The sequence below is a fragment of the Dendrobates tinctorius genome, unplaced genomic scaffold (genome assembly GCF_039654945.1).
Source record: "Dendrobates tinctorius isolate UK_male_01 unplaced genomic scaffold, ASM3965494v1 ptg000196l, whole genome shotgun sequence".
In the NCBI taxonomy this organism is placed as follows: Eukaryota; Metazoa; Chordata; class Amphibia; order Anura; family Dendrobatidae; genus Dendrobates; species Dendrobates tinctorius.
Window position 1 is genome coordinate 26,114,692 of NW_027361863.1, and position 15,941 is coordinate 26,130,632.

Here is a 15,941-nt window from a genome sequence, read left to right on the forward strand (position 1 = left end):
GAGGTAAGCCTGCAACCAACCCCAGTGACCTAGCTAGCCGTCACTCCGGAGGCCCTGTCCCTGTTGCCAACGCCAGGCCTACTACTGACAGTTGCAAGTGTTACTACTGCGATCGGACTGGTCACCTCCGTTTCACCTGTCTGGAAAAGCTGAAGAACCCCCCAGCCAAGGCCTCTGGGCCCAACGCCTCTGTTCTGTTGGTGGGAGGTGTGGTTGGGAGGATGGACGTCAACGTTCAACCCGTCCAGGTAGGGGGATGTCTTGCTACAGGCCTCAAGGATACCGGGGTTGAACGAACCCTCATCCGTCTTGGACTGGCGGCCCCTGAAGAGCTTGTTGAGGGGAAAACCCTGACTGTCACCGGGATCGGGGGTACCCGCTGTCCCTTGCCAGTGGCCCGGGTATTCCTTGATTGGGGTGCTGGGAGCGGGATAAGGGAAGTGGGAGTAACTGAAAACCTGCCCACTGATGTTTTATTGGGGACTGACTTGGGGCGGATGGTTGCATACTATGTCCCTGACAACCCTCCCCAATCTGATAATAATGGTAACGTTAACCCTGATGATGATGACGGGAAACTGAATGTGTTACCTGCTAATGACTTGATGAGTAATGATGCAACTAACAACCATTCTTTCCCCAGGAATGATGCTGATGGTAATGCAACTGTACCAAAGGAATCAGATAACCATTCTTTTCCTAGGAATGATGATGATGATGATATATCTGTGCCGACTTAACCTGTTAACCCTTTCTTTGAAACGGTAGATGTGTCCACAGGTACCGAAGTGCTCAGCCCCGTCACTCTGCGGAGTGAGACGGTTGAGGAACCCCTGGCAGGAGCAAGCAGCGGTGCTCAAGGAAATGGGGAGGTGCATGGGAACCTTGAGGAAGGTAATGCCATGCAACTGACCAGTGCCACCGAGGAAGGTAACTGGCCCATAAGTAGCACTGCTCCTGAAGTGTTGGGGGTGGATGGGCAGGTAGAGCCCATAGCAGCACCGACTGGTGGGTCTGTAGAAAACCCCAGGGAGACAGCATACATAGCAGCTGTCACACGCAATCAGAGTGCCCAGATTGCAGGTAGCGCCCTGTCTTCTGGACCCTCTTCTGCTACAGGAGATGAACCCAGAGCAGGTTCCAGAGGGTCCCAGTAAGGAAGGAACCGTGACGTCACTTCTGGCAGTCTCCAGCAAGGAGTTCCAGGCTGCTCTGCACTCAGATGCGAGCCTGGAGAAATTGAGAGATCTCGCCGAGACGCCCACCTTCAAGTCTGATAAGGAGAGGGTGTTCTGGGACCGAGGAAGGTTGTACCGGGAGACAGTACCCGGAGAATCCCAAAAGGAGTGGTTGAGGGAAACACAGCTGGTCGTCCCCCTCCAGTTCAGAACTGAGTTGTTGCAGACTGCCCATGAGATTCCACTCGCTGGACACTTGGGGATCAGCAAAGCAAAGGCACGGCTGTCTCAACACTTCTATGGGCCCAAGATGGGGACAGATGTAACACAATACTGCCGCTACTGTAACACCTGTCAAAAAGTGGGTAAGGTGGGGCCTGCCCTTAAGGCTCCCCTTATTCCTTTGCCGGTGATAGAGGAGCCTTTCCAGAGAATCGCGGTGGACATTGTAGGCCCGCTGGCCGTCCCCAGCAGCTCTGGAAAGCAATACATTCTCACCGTGGTAGACTACGCTACCCGGTACCCAGAGGCAGTAGCTCTGTCTTCAACCAGGGCAGATAAGGTGGCTGATGCACTGGTGACCATCCTTTCAAGGGTAGGATTTCCCAGGGAGATGCTTACCGATCAAGGGACCCAATTCATGTCTCGCCTAATGGAGGTTCTCTGTAAGAAAATGCAGGTGCAGCACCTGGTATCGAGTGCATATCACCCACAGACTAATGGTTTGTGTGAATGCTTCAACGGTACCCTCAAACAGATGCTCCGCATGCTGGTTGAGACCCAAGGGCGTGACTGGGAGCGGTACCTCCCACACCTGCTGTTCGCTTACAGAGAAGTTCCACAGGCCTCGACGGGGTTCTCCCCCTTCGAGCTCCTGTATGGCAGGCAAGTCCGTGGATCCCTTGGGTTGATAAGAGAATCCTGGGACGAGCCAAACCCCACAGAAGTGTCCATCATGGATTATGTCATACGCTTCCATGACAAGATGCAGACCCTGATGCAGTTGGTGCATGACAACATGATGCAGGCTCAGGCTGACCAGAAGCACTGGTATGACCAGAACGCCCGGGAGCGGACCTACCAGGTGGGTCAAAAGGTGTGGGTGCTGGTCTCCGTACCAACAGATAAGCTTCTGGCAGCTTGGGAAGGCCCATAGGTCATCCACCAACAGCTCAACCCGGTCACCTACGTGGTCATGCTTGACCATGCTCGGGGTAGGCGCAAGGCCTTTCAAATCAACATGCTGAAGGCGCACTACTGTTGATTTCTGCCGCACTAGGGTGTGGCCCGTCTTAATTGTCTGTGGCCAAATTGGATCTTTGGTAGAGATTGTACGTGCACGTAGAAAAGAATACACAAGACAAAATGTATCATGTCAGTATGATTCTTCTCTGTCTTTAATCCAAAAATGAGTTGGCAGTTCATGAGGTGGACACCGGGAATCACGCCCCACTACGGTGAACACCTTATCGGATCTCTGAGGCGGTGCAACAAGTCATGCGCCAAGAGATCGATGAGATGTTAAGACTGGGGGTGATTCGATAGTCAAAAAGCGCGTGGGCCTCACCTGTAGTCCTCGTGCCTAAAAAGGATCGAACCACCCGGTTCTGCGTGGACTACAGGGGGCTCAACGCCATCAAAACCCCTGATGCCCACCCGATGCCGCGCATCGAGGATCTGCTTGAGCGGTTGGCGAAAGCAAGGTACATATCCATCATGGATTTGAGTCGGGGATACTGGCAGATCCCCCTGAGGCGCAGGAGAAATACGCCTTTATCACCCCCTTTGGGCTGTACGAGTCCACAGTCATGCCCTTCGGCATGAAAAATGCCCCTGCCACTTTCCAGCGGATGGTCAACCACCTGCTTCGGGGACTGGAGGAGTATGCAGTGACGTACTTGGTCGACATCGCCATCTTCAGTTCCACCTGGGAGGAACACCTTCAGCATCTCCAGGAGGTGCTCAAGTGTCTTCACCAGGCAGGCCTGACTATCAAGCCAGGAAAGTGCCAGATGGGCATGAGCGAGGTCCACTACCTGGGACACCGGGTAGGCGGGGGTTCCATGAGTCCGGAGCAAGAAAAGGTGGATGCAATCGTGTCTTGGCCCACCCCCAGGACCAAGAAACAGGTGAAGTCCTTCTTGGGCACTGCAGGGTACTATAGACGGTTCGTACAAGACTATAGCGCCCTTGCAAAACCCTTGACTGACCTCACCAAGCAGAGGCTACCCCAAGCAGGCAACTGGACAGATGACTGTGAGGTGGCCCTCCAAGCTTTGAAAACAGCCCTGTGCAACTCACCATTGTTGAAAGCAGTCGACAGCAGTCGCCCGTTCCTGGTACAGACCGATGCCAGCGAGTTTGGCCTTGGTGCTGTGCTCAACCAGGTCGACTCAGAGATCCAGGAGCACCCCGTGTTGTACCTGAGCTGGAAACTTTTGCCGAGGGAAGTGGCATACTCCACCATCGAGAAGGAGTGTCTGGCCATGGTGTGGGTACTGCAACGTTTGCAGGCCTACCAGTACGGGCGCACCTTCACGGTGGTAACCAACCACAACCCTCTGAGCTGGTTGCACACAGTGTCCGGAACCAATGGAAGGTTGCTCCGCTAGAGCCTTGCCCTTCAACAGTACGACTTTACTGTACAACACAAAAAGGGCAGCGAACATGGTAATGCCGATGGGTTGACCCGCCGGGGCGAACCCGCTGAGGTGCGCATGGCGGATTACCGTCAGGTCATGCCTCCGTAGCGCCCTCTAAAAGGGGGAGGTGTAATGTAAAATGTCTGTAAGGTATGACTTCTAGAATCTTCCCTTCCTCCACACACAGCTATCTCCCTGCAGCTGTGAAACCTGAAACTTCAGTGTAGAATTCTTCTCTTCCCCCTTTTTCCTCCCCCTTTTTCCTCCCCCTCCCTGCACAGCTAAGTGAAAGGATGTCTTTTGTTCTCAAACATGCGGCTTGGATTCAGGTATAGGAAATATTAAAAGAAGCCCCAGGGTGCACTTCACTCACGGCAGAGATATAATTACATTTCTGCGAAGGGCACGAAACCTCTAACCTTTCTAACCTCTAATTTTCACGGCTCTAACCCCTCCAGAAACTGAGATATGGATTGCTCCCAAATGGAGTGTCTTAATTATGGCATGTTTGATGTTGTCTTATTGGGTTCTATAAACTACAACCAATGATGCCATTTGTGTGTTTATACGAGCTTCCCTCGTTAAGATATGGTTATTATAAGTTTTTAGATAAATGGCAACTTAGAGAGTAGGGGGGTTGAACCTCACCAGACCACCCCTTTCGTGAGGTCACAAACCCAATGGGATAAGGTATTCCCTCCCAAAATTCATTCAGTTGAAGCTGCAGATGTCATGCTAGAAAGACGTGCAGATGTCCGGGGATGTGTGGTTGGTTGCCCCTCCCCCGAGCCACATGGGATTGCCTAAAGAACCATAAGCAACTGTAAGTGTAATTTCTGTCTTTTCATCCCTGCTATTTTTTTATATATTTGCATTGTACATATTTACTGTCTCAACTTTGTAACAACTTTTATCTGTGTAATCACTGCCTGTATTTTGGGAATAAATGATAAAATTATCAGTCTGCCTCCATGCTCTAAGAAACGAACTATGCGCCTTTTTTAGATAATCGCTACAAATTTGGGGGTTTGCCACGGACCCTCTCAATTAATTGTTTGATTAAGTGAATCGTGGCTGGTGGCAGCGTGGTGTATTCGGTTGGTTAGGCTAGTTGGCAGTACGGAAGGGTCTTATATTGCTGAATGAGTGGCTGAGGCCAACGCATTGATAATTCCCTTACTGCAGTAGTCTAATTGCCCGTGCACAACAAGCAGCCCATCCGGCGACTAATTGTCCTAGGTGCAGTTCCCTGACTGACCTGAGGGTAAGGGGGAGCCAGAGAACTGCGAGTTCCAAAGTGGAACTGAGAAAGTGGGATATTCATAAATCCCCACAGTTCTTGGAAGGTGGTTAGCAGTGGTGGGGCATCGAAAATAACCCCCCTGCGGTAAATTGTTAGAGCAAGATTAGCTTGCTGTATATTTTTGTCACATGGTACCAGTGGCGGGATAACTAAGATAAGCTCCCACTGTGCCTGTGATAGCCGTGTGCCGGCAGTGCGTCGCATCCCTCCGTCCGCTGACATGCCGGTGCCAGCGGTGGGATCGTCACATATTGGTGGCACAGGGTGTGCTTTCGGGTGCGCTCGTCGTCACACCCACTTTTTGACGGTTTTAGGAAGTTTCGCCCCCAGCAGTTCGCCACCAGCAATTTACCCCCAGCAGTTCGCCCCCAGGTACATTTCGCCCCCGCTTATTTCACCCCCGATTTTTTGCCCCCAACAGTTCACCCCCGGATGTTTCGCCCCCAGATTTTTCGCCCCCAGCAGTTCACCCCCGGATGTTTCGCCCCCAGATTTTTCGCCCCCAGCAGTTCGCCCCGGATGTTTCTCCCCCAGATTTTTCGCCCCCAGCAGTTCGCCCCCAGATGTTTTGCCCCCAGCAGTTCGACCCCGGATGTTTCACCCCCAGCAGTTCGCCCCCGGATTTTTCACCCCCAGCAGTTCGCCCCCGGATTTTTCGCCCCCAGCAGTTCGCCCGCGGATGTTTCGCCCCCATATTTTTCGCCCCCAGCAGTTTGCCCCCGGATGTTTCGCCCCCAGCAGTTCGCCCCCAGATGTTTTACCCCCGGATTTTTCGCCCCCAGCAGTTCTCCCCCCGATGTTTCGCCCCCAGCAGTTCGCCCATGGATGTTTCGCCCCTGGATTTTTCTCCCCCAGCAGTTCGCCCCCGGATGTTTCGTCTCCAGCAGTTCGCCCCCGGAATTTTCACCCCCGGCAGTTCACCCCCGGCTTTTTCGCCCCAGAAGTTCGTCCCTGGATGTTTCGCCCCCAGATTTTTCGCCCCCGGAAGTTCGCCCCCGGATATTTCGCCCTCAGCAGTTAACCCCTGGTAGTTTGCTCCCGGATGTGTGTACCCTGTTTTGCCCCCAGAATTTTGAGTTTGGATGTTTCGCCAGTTTGTCCTTGTGGTTCATGAATTCCTGTCCGTCATCAATTCACATGTCACAAAAGTACTGTACAGAGTGCTGCACTTTTGTGACATTTTAAATCAACTGTTTCCATCTGTAAACCTCACAACTGATTGCATTTTGCCCGCAATTTTAACAAGACATTTTCCAAAACGTTTCTAAAACGTTTTTGTGTTACAAAAACATACCACGAAAAAATAAACGGATTCAAAAAATGCAGTGTGAATGAGGCCTGATTTAGGTGGGGAATGTAAACCACTCTAAACTCAAAACATTTTGTGACCTTTTACCTGACCCAGCACTGAGCTGCTTTTTTGCAAGTTTTGTTGCAGATGTAACAATTTTCATGTCAGGTGTCCTGCAAGTTACATTAGACGAGCTCTTATTCCATCTTTACATCAGAATATAGCAGTGTCTAAAATCTCTACAAAGAGAGAGGAGTACTAGCACAAAACATCAGTCAGCTTCCACAGCAATTCACTTTCTACAAGTATGAATTCAGTTCTATCGAAACGTGGGAAGAAGTTGGTCTACGAGAATCACATTTACGTATTTTCCAAACGGACGCCTGACGATGTCCATTCCATCTGGGTGTGTGAAAAACAGTTGACTTGCAAGGGACGTGTTTGGACCAATGAAGCATCTGGTAAAGTGGTGAAAGAAACCAATCCCCACAACCACGCAACACAAGCAGCAAGACCTGAAGCCATCCGACTTGTCAATGAGGTGGTCACCAGGGCAAGGACAACACAGGAGACACCACCACACATTCTCCTAGAAGTCATTTCAGGAGCCCATTCTAATGTTGTAGCGCTTCTCCCAAAGAAAGCATCACTGAAGAGAACAATACGATTATCAAGGCAACTTGGCAATATTCCAAGGGTGCCCCAAACCCTTGATCAACTTGTTATTCCCCAGGAGTTCCAGGGGATCAGTATTGATGGTATCCAGCAGCAGTTCCTTCTGCATGACTCTGGTGAGCATTTAACATTTCCATTATATAGAATTATTGCAAAGTTTATGTTGCACAAATGTGAAAATTATCTATTACAAAGTGCTGATATAGAATGCTATGTGATTATTTAACCTTAAAGGGAAACTTTGAGGATAGTGTAATGTAGGGTGAGGCCTACTGATTCCAACTATGCCTCACTTTTTTAGTTGCAGTCTGATTCTCTGCTCAGTCCTGCCTTTGAGATACAGAGGCCTGCCATGTTGATAAGCAGAGTGGTAACCTTGTCCACCAACCATGATTTGCAGGTATCCAGCGATTGTCTATCACAGCCAGAGGACAAGGTTGTCGCATCAAAATCGCATCACTAGATGTCAATTTTAGGGTAGAATTTTCTGCTATAAATTAGCTGCAGATTGTCTGCTGCAACTCCTTAGTGCATGTGAATGGACCTTAAGGATTCATTAACATCTCTCCTAACCTCTGCCCTGTCCCTTTAGCCATGCCCCCTGCCAACAGCCTGAAATGAAGTTCCAATGCTGAATTAGTGCTGGGAAGAGGGTACACCATGCCACGGTAGGTGCTGGTCACTTACCGGAGCATGGCAGGGGGTTAATTAATATTCACCACCTGCTGCCACACGCTGCTTTGATACAGGACCTGGAATGATGTATGCAATCATGTGATCGCTCAGGTCCTGCATCGAAGCAGAGTGAGGAAAGCAGCGCAGCAGCAGGCGGTATTAGTTTATCCTTGCCATGCTCCAGGAGGAGACAGGCACATACCAGAGCATGATAGATCCAGGGGACCCGCTGTTCATGGGCGCGTTACACCCCTTGGCGGCAGACCCCTGACGGCCCGAGGGCAGTGGCGTCCCCTGCCTGCATGGTAGGTACGCCACTGCTGCACTGCATGTCATTTTTTTAACTGTGCTTTTTTTCATGAGCATGTGGATGGGTTTTAGACCTTTACACTGCATATGACCCCGACCTAATGACCCGTTGAGTTACTATGCTTTTTTTGACAAATACTTCTTACATGTTTGCTCATTTTTCCTGATGTAAACCTTTTATTATCATGGAATTCTGCATTTTGCTAGATTCTGCCGCCGATATTCCTTTCATGACTTTGAAAATGTGACATTTTTGAAGCTTGGAAGCATTTTTAAACAGGAATATATCATTTTCCACTGGGACAATACATGTCGTAGAAAAAACTATTGTTTAGCTCCTTCACACCAGATTTTGCTTCAATTTAACGTTTCTGTTATAAAATCAGAAAATCTGAAGCAAAATGTGAGTTTTTAATGTGAGATATGAACAACGGATGCTTCTGATTAGGAAAATTTATTGTGAATTCATCCCAAAATTCTCTGTCGCGCATCCGCCCTTTTTGCGCTGCACCGAGAGCACAAAAATGCAACACAGTGCATTTGGCGCACGTTGGCGCAGCGCAAAAGGGACGGATGCCCGGGCAAAAGTGTACCAGCGCACGACCAGCGTACCCAACGATAAGTATAGGGTATGCTGACCGCATGCAGTGTCATGCGATCGGAGGAGCTGACCGGAGGAGGCATGGCCGGGGGCGGAGCTTAGTGGCGGCCCTGCGCTGCGCCCAGTAACGCTAGTGTGAAACTAGCCTAAGTGCCCAAGAAAAAATATGCAACTCTAGGTAGAGAAAAGTTAATCCATGTAGCAGAAATGACCAGAGTACATATTAGAGATTTGAAAGCTAAGGTATAAGGAAGATATATAAAAGAAAAAGTGTTGCTAAATTACCTTAAGTAGTGGCGGTACCCCATCGCGCGTTTTGCATTTGCTTTTTCAAGGGGAGTGTTTTTTAATACAATCAGGTAAAATTACCATTGGTTATCTTTTATACAGGGTGCCGCTACCTCCTGGATTAGCGCGTCTGCCCCGACGCGCGTTTCGGCTCCTTTCTCAAAGGGCCTGCTACCAACCATGCGTCTCCATTATTTATATCTCCCAGCCGCAGCGTGGTATACCGTGCGACCAGAAGTGACGCTCACCACCCGGACTAGAAGTGACCACGGTTATCTGATTATATTTGCAGAGTATTATTGTAATTATGGGTATGAGGGTTATTGCCAGGCAAGCGGCATTGTTTTATGGTTGACCTCTAGATCATAATCTGTGATGTGGCCTATACAGCTTGCGATATAATTATGGCTATATTAATATTTGTAGTAGTTTATTATTAGGGCTTTTTCAGTTCTGCCCCTTGTAGCTGCAATATATTGCTGGCAGTCCCTGTGTCTATCTGTTTTCGTGGTAGCTGTCTCTTCCTGGATTTGCGTGTTTAATGAGTGACTGTGAGCAATGAGTGTATCTGTACTCTCCTACTTCCCCAGTTTTGGCAGTATGGTTTTAATTAATTTGTTTCAATAAAAATTATATTTTTATACACACAAATAATTGCCTTGTGATCATCCTTTTTCCTATGGTTCTATGAGGCATGCGCGGAGGGTCCTCTTCAATCCTCTTCCATGCACTTCCACATTGTGTGAATATGTCATCGTTCCCGAGGGAATCCCTTTCATTATTCCTAGCTAGGGATTCCCTTGGTTAAGAAGACTCTTCACACAGGTAGGGACATCGGCAAAGGGGAGAGAAGCGATTTTTATTTTCTGATGAGCAAACTCCCAACATTGCCTGTTTGGGGTCGGTGTGGTTGAACCCGAGCAGGCAATGTTCGATAGGAAACCTGAACTTTCCAGATCGGGTTTGCTCATCACTAGATACAGTATGATATGTAATGGATGACAAAAAGAAGCCATTAAGTGTAACACCACTAGTACATGACAGTAAAATGATGGTCACTTGTCTTAGATCTGGGGTGTCAAACTCATATTCACCAAGGGCCACACCAAGTTAATGGTTGTCCCCAAAGGGCCGTTTGTTACTGAAAGACCAGATGCACACAATCGAGTCCCGTCCAGAACATGCATTTCTCTGCACAGAGCATGCCCCTGTATAAGGCATGTCACGGGGGATCAGCTCTTTACCAGGCGCTGTCACATCTTCCCTGGATCTCACTGAAGTCATGGAGAGCTATGGCTGCAGCTTCCAGTCACTTGTTCTTGTCGTTGGTGCTGAAAGCTGCTGATAAACAGCTGGTTCAAGGCAGAATACAACTGGACCCTATTCTTGGCCTAATCTGAGGAATGGGCATCAACAGAAAAAGGGATCCTGAAGTGAGAATACCACTTTTATCTGCTGCTCCATTCTTTGGTGTACTGGCAGCGTGTTCTGTGAGGGCTAATCCCAAAACCCCCCTTCTGAAAACCTGATAAAGAGGTTCTGTAGAAGCTGGTTAACCACCACTTTAGTTCAGCAAAGCCAATATCTCAGTTCTGCAGAGATGGTTGGTGGGATTAACCCTGTAGTCAGTCAACAGTCCCCCTGCTTCCATACATAGCCTGCATTAAAGGGGTATTCTCATGCCGAACAGCAAAATAAGGCAGCATGCTTTCAGCAATTGTGGCGCCCCTGAGGGTTCAGTCGCCACAGAGGTACTGCACCTCCTCCTGAGGTGTGGTACCCCACTATCCAGGTAAGGTGGAGACACCTGACCACACTCCAACACCTGCACCCCGCACAACATAGTAGTGTAGCAAAGCACCTTCAGCGGCTCCCTGCTTGGAGTTTAGCATAGCACCCCTTGGTGGCTCCCTGCTTGGAGTTTAGCATAGCACCCTTTTGGTGGCTCCCTGCTTGGAACACGAAACGTGCTGGGAGGTGGGTGGAGTTTAGTATACATAAAAGAGCGAGAAGAGTTGAGTTCAAGTCAGTCAGTCATTCATTCAGTCAGTGAGTGAGGATGTAGAAGGACAGAAAGTGAGATAGAGGGGGTCCCCGGTAGGGGGATGGGAGGGGGAGGTGCTGCAGCGGGCCGCGGTTATCTGGGACAGGAAAGAGACAGAGAGGGGAAGCTTGATTCTCCATTGGAGGGAGGGATTGGCATGGACAGTGGGGAGAATAGAGGAATTGAGGAGCGGGGTTGGAAGAGAGAGCCTTTCCCAAGTTCACAGCGCAAGGCCGGGGTCCGGTCCCCGAGGTTGTACAGATACTAATGGTCCTGCAGCAGACACCGGAGGAATAAAAGAAGTGACCACTTTATTCCCACACAAGACTAGGGGGCACAACAGCAACTGGATAGTGAGCCGGGACTTAGTAGCAAGGAGTCCCCGAAGCATGCTACAGCTGTCTGCCGTACAAGTAGAGTTCATAGGAACTTCTGACAGGAGGAACTCCAGTGTAACTCAGTACTAGGAGTACTTCATTCAAAGGCGCTATAAGAGGAGACGATCAGAAAAGGCACATATGTTGGCGGAGTGTTGGAAAGGAGCACTTCATCTTGCCTGGAAGTTGGCTGAGCTCCTGACCCGGAGGACACAGCGCAGATGCGGGCACCTGTACCTGCAACAGACTGTGAGTAAAGCTTTGGAACTACATGCCCTGGTGTCCTCCACTTATTCCTGCGCCAACCTGCCCAGCACTGCTACATCCCTTGCGCCCAAGACTACACCATCTACGTGTCACTTCACCTACTCTGCCCTGGGACTACAACCCTGCCTGTGGAGGGCTATAACATCACTGCTGCACCACACCATCTGTCCCAGAGGATCTGTCTGCAGCGTCGGCTTACATCTCTACTGCCGAACACCACAGGTGGCGTCACGAATCACTTATAAACTTTCACAATGCAACAACTCCCTTTTACAATGGGCGCCCAGGGCCACGGGCCGGGTCCCAGCTGCCGTGACATCTCCCATTGAAGCTCATCGGGCCCGGTACCGAGTACCCCACAGCCCTGGGAGGGCAACCCACAATCATGTTGTGGTAAGCATGCTGCCAATCTTCCCCTCCTGGTACTTACCTAGAGGTCTTCTGCTCATCTTTGCCTGATCTTCTCCTGACTTTGTGGGCTGGCGATCGCCATTCTGGATCCGGAGGCCACCACGAGTCCTCTCCTTCTTCCCAGCCTCCTCTTCTTCTGCTTGATCTCATCATGGCACTGCGCATGTGCAGCAGTGTTTTGGTGACAGGAGAGGCATCCTGCCCCCTGGATTGACTGATGAATGGGGCAGGAGTGACATCATGTCAGTGAGCGGCCAGGAGACATTTGGCCTCACTGCCGTGGCATTCTTCATGCTTCATGGATCAGTGATCCAGGCAAGATGAAAAGACAGCAAGAAGCAGGAGAAGAAGTCACGGGGAACCGCTAGACTGCACTGCGGGACCCAAGGAGCTGCAGCTGTGACAGGTAAGTATGTCAGTTTTTTTGTGTTCTAGGGTTATAATACTCCTTTAAGGCCAGCCAATAGAGCTGCTGAAAAGGCAACCACAAGAATCCCCAGCAATTGGGGTCCTGTATATTTTACCCCCAGGTATGTTCAGCCCTAGATGTTTTGTTCCCTGTATGTTGACCCCAAAAGCTGAGAGTGAAACATCTGGGGTCAAAATGCTAGGGGCAAAACATCAGATGGTGACACTTCCAGGGACAAAATGCTGTAGGTGAAACATCCGGGGGCAAACTGCTGGGGGTGAAAAATCCAGGCGTGAAACATCTGGGGGCGAAACATCGGGGGGAGAACTGCTGGGGGCGAAACATTAGGGGCGAACTGCTGGGGGCGAAACATCTGGGGGCGAAACATCCGTGGGCGAAAAATCCGGGGGTGAAACATCCGGGGGCGAACTGCTGGGGGCAAAACATCCGGGGGCAAACTGCCGGGGGAGAACTGCTGGGGGCGAAACATCAGGGGGCGAACTGCTGGGGGCGAAACATCTGGGGGCGAAACATCCGGGGGCGAAAAATCCGGGGGTGAAACATCCGGGGGCGAACTGCTGGGGGTGAAACATCCGAGGGCGAATTGCTGGGGGCGAAACATCCGGGGGCAAACTGCTGGGGACGAACTGCTGGGAGCGAAACATCTGGGGGTGAAAAATCTGAGGGCGAACTGCTGGGGGCGAAACAGCCGGGGGCGAACTGCTGGGGGCGAAACATCTGGGGGCGAACTGCTGGGGGCGAAACATCTGGGGGGAACTGCTGGGGGCAAAAAATCCAGGGGCGAACTGCTGGGGGCGAAACATCTGGGGGTGAACTGCTGGGGCGAAACATCCGGGGGCGAACTGCTGGGGGCAAAACATCCGGGGGCGAATTTCTGGGGGCGAAACATCCGGGGGCAAACTGCTGGGGGTGAACTGCTGGGAGCGAAACATCTGGGGGTGAAAAATCTGAGGGCGAACTGCTGGGGGCAAAACATCCGGGGGCGAACTGCTGGGGGAGAAACATCCGGGGGCGAACTGCCGGGGGCAAAACATCTGGGGGCGAACTGCCAGGGGCGAAACATCTGGGGCGAAAAATCCAGGGGCGAACTGCTGAGGGTGAAACATCCGGCGGCGAACTGCTGGGGGTGAAACATCCAGGGGCAAACTGCTGGGGGCGAAACATTCGGGGGCGAACTGCTGGGTGCGAAACATCTGGGGGCGAAACATCCAGGGGAGAACTTCTGGGGACTGCTTGGGGCGAAATGTGAGGGGGCGAAGCCTCCTGGGGGACGGAATGCAAGGAGTCCCCGAAGCAGGCTACAGCTGTCTGCCGTACAAGTAGAGTTCATAGGAACATCTGACAGGAGGAACTCCAGTGTAACTCAGTACTAGGAGTACTTCATTCAAAGGCGCTATAAGAGGAGACGATCAGAAAAGGCACATATGTTGGCGGAGTGTTGGAAAGGAGCACTTCATCTTGCCTGGAAGTTGGCTGAGCTCCTGACCCGGAGGACACAGCGCAGATGCGGGCACCTGTACCTGCAACAGACTGTGAGTAAAGCTTTGGAACTACATGCCCTGGTGTCCTCCACTTATTCCTGCGCCAACCTGCCCAGCACTGCTACATCCCTTGCACCCGAGACTACACCATCTACGTGTCACTTCACCTACTCTGCCCTGGGACTACAACCCTGCCTGTGGAGGGCTATAACATCATTGCTGCACCACACCATCTGTCCCAGAGGATCTGTCTGCAACGTCGGCTTACATCTCTACTGCCGAACACCACAGGTGGCGTCACGAATCACTTATAAACTTTCACAATGCAACAACTCCCTTTTACAATGGGCGCCCAGGGCCACGGGCCGGGTCCCAGCTGCCGTGACATCTCGCATTGAAGCTCATCGGGCCCGGTACCGAGTACCCCACAGCCCTGGGAGGGCAACCCACAATCATGTTGTGGTAAGCATGCTGCCGATCTTCCCCTCCTGGTACTTACCTAGAGGTCTTCTGCTCATCTTTGCCTGATCTTCTCCTGACTTTGTGGGCTGGCGATCGCCATTCTGGATCCGGAGGCCACCACGAGTCCTCTCCTTCTTCCCAGCCTCCTCTTCTTCTGCTTGATCTCATCACGGCACTGCGCATGTGCAGCAGTGTTTTGGTGACAGGAGAGGCATCCTGCCCCCTGGATTGACTGATGAATGGGGCAGGAGTGACATCATGTCAGTGAGCGGCCAGGAGACATTTGGCCTCACTGCCGTGGCATTCTTCATGCTTCATGTATCAGTGATCCAGGCAAGATGAAAAGACAGCAAGAAGCAGGAGAAGAAGTCACGGGGAACCGCTAGACTGCACTGCGGGACCCAAGGAGCTGCAGCTGTGACAGGTAAGTATGTCAGTTTTTTTGTGTTCTAGGGTTATAATACTCCTTTAAGGCCAGCCAATAGAGCTGCTGAAAAGGCAACCACAAGCATCCCCAGCAATTGGGGTCCTGTATATTTTACCCCCAGGTATGTTCAGCCCTAGATGTTTTGTTCCCTGTATGTTGACCCCAAAAGCTGAGAGTGAAACATCTGGGGTCAAAATGCTAGGGGCAAAACATCAGATGGTGACACAAATTGCTGGGGGTGAAAAATCCAGGCGCGAAACATCTGGGGGCGAAACATCGGGGGGAGAACTGCTGGGGGCGAAACATCAGGGGGCGAACTGCTGGGGGCGAAACATCCAGGGGCGAAACATCCGGGGGCGAAAAATCCGGGGGTGAAACATCCGGGGGCGAACTGCTGGGGGTGAAACATCCGGGGGCGAACTGCTGGGGGCGAAACATCCGGGGGCAAACTGCCGGGGGAGAACTGCTGGGGGCGAAACATCCGGGGGCGAAACATCCGGGGGCAAAACATCCGGGGGCGAAAAATCCGGGGGTGAAACATCCGGGGGCGAACTGCTGGGGGTGAAACATCCGAGGGCGAGTTGCTGGGGGCGAAACATCCGGGGGCGAAGTGCTGGGGGCGAAAAATCCGGGGGCGAACTGCTGGGGGCGAAAAATCTGGGGGCGAACTGCTGGGGGCGAAACATCCGGGGGCGAAGTGCTGGGGGCGAAAAATCCGGGGGCGAACTGATGGGGGCGAAAAATCTGGGGGCGAACTGCTGGGGGCGAAACATCCGGGGGCGAACTGCTGGGGGCAAAACATCCGGGGGCGAACTGCTGGGGGTCAAACAACCGGGGGCGAACTGTTGGGGGTGAAACATCCGGGGGCGAACTGCTGGGGGCGAAACATCCGGGGGCAAACTGCCGGGGGAGAACTGCTGGGGGCGAAACATCCGGGGGCAAAACATCCGGGGGCGAAAAATCCGGGGGTGAAACATCCGGGGGCGAACTGCTGGGGGTAAAACATCCGAGGGCGAATTGCTGGGGGCGAAACATCCGGGGCAAACTGCTGGGGGTGAACTGCTGGGAGCGAAACATCTG